The 1,361-nt window shown below is 38.1% G+C and overlaps 1 protein-coding gene across 7 annotated transcripts in view; it reads right to left on the bottom strand.

Moving 5' to 3' along the window:
• Positions 1–1,361, bottom strand: part of LOC117955261 (seizure protein 6 homolog) — an 89,959-nt gene that overhangs the window by 30,254 nt on the left and 58,344 nt on the right. The gene's annotated exons all lie outside the window — the stretch shown is intronic.

Below are 1,361 nucleotides of genomic sequence, written 5' to 3'. Positions count from 1 at the left end.
CCCCCCCACCTGTTGGGTTTCCATTTTAAGCCAGGTTTGGTCTAATGATGTTGCGCTGAAAAATGGGTCACCTGCTGTGTTACTTTGCTCAGTTGTCTACCAACACACACGCACAGGGATGTTTGTTTAAATCTTTTTTTTTTGTTAACCTGCTCCCAGATTTGTAGATATGTTCTTGGGTAATTGTAGAATGTGTCTGTGTCATTCCATTAATGGTTTGTTGCATGACTGACTCATCCTCTATCTGTGTTTGCCTTGTGCCTTGAAGCCACTCTGACAGCAGCATATTATGTCTTCAACAGGCTTGAACAGCATCTGCATCTAAATCTGGTGAAGGAACCTCAAGAGGTTTGCATGCAGTGAAACTGTCTGGATAATGGAGCACAGACACATTTTGGAGCAACATCTGATTAATTCCCCATAGAACTAATAAAAGACGAATGTTAATCCAACCGCAGGTCATGGTTATTATTGTGTATGATAAAAATAAAAAGCTTTCACCTTCACTTTTTTTGCCGAATAGGGATTTCTGACTTCACCTACTTCCAAGGTGCATTGACAAGGCTTCTCTTGTGTTTGCATGGTAGTCTTAAATAACTTTGACATAATTTTATTAGGGTTAATCCAGGATTTATTCTTTATCAAACATAAATCCAATATTTATCAATGTATTTAGGTAGTTTGTTTAGTGTTGGTTAGTTTTGTTTTTGTACTCTTTAGTGCAATACAAATGAGGCCTTGGAAATTTGCTAATGATAACTGAACCTTAAAAAAGGCAATCAAATAACTACAATTCAAGATTAGCCAGATAGATTAAATATTTGCTTAATAAATATATACATGTTTTGTTACTAAAAACTTAAAGGTCCCGGGACATGGTGCTCTTTAAATGCTTTTGTATAGATCTTAGTGGTCCCCTAATACCTTGCCCCCTATGACCTCATAAAGGGGCAATATTCCAAATCAGCCCATCTGTGCTTTCATTTTCTCAAATGTCAGAGCAGGAAACCCAGGGCTCGGTTTACACCTATCACCCTTTCTAGCCACTGGGGGACCATAGACAGGCTGGGGTAATTCATATTGATGTTAAAAAAACTCTAAGTGGAATTTTTATGCCATAGGACCTTTAACTTCTGGTTTTGTGCGTGATGTGACGTAGGTCCGTTTAAGGAAACTTAAATAGTTGCTGTTTATTTTTACATTCAAACATGACTCGAACTCCAACGCTTGGGTGAAAGTCCTACGTTTGTTAAAAAGTCCTGTAATGGTTGTTGCCATCAGAGAGCACCGCCACCAAGAACTTAAAAATTAGTAATAATTACTGCTTGGACAAACAACTTGGGAGAGTTTTTTTTTGGGGG

The sequence above is a fragment of the Etheostoma cragini genome, chromosome 13 (assembly GCF_013103735.1).
Source record: "Etheostoma cragini isolate CJK2018 chromosome 13, CSU_Ecrag_1.0, whole genome shotgun sequence".
Taxonomy (NCBI): Eukaryota; Metazoa; Chordata; class Actinopteri; order Perciformes; family Percidae; genus Etheostoma; species Etheostoma cragini.
Note: the sequence above shows the minus strand (reverse complement) of the source record. Positions and strands in the feature narration are given on the sequence as shown.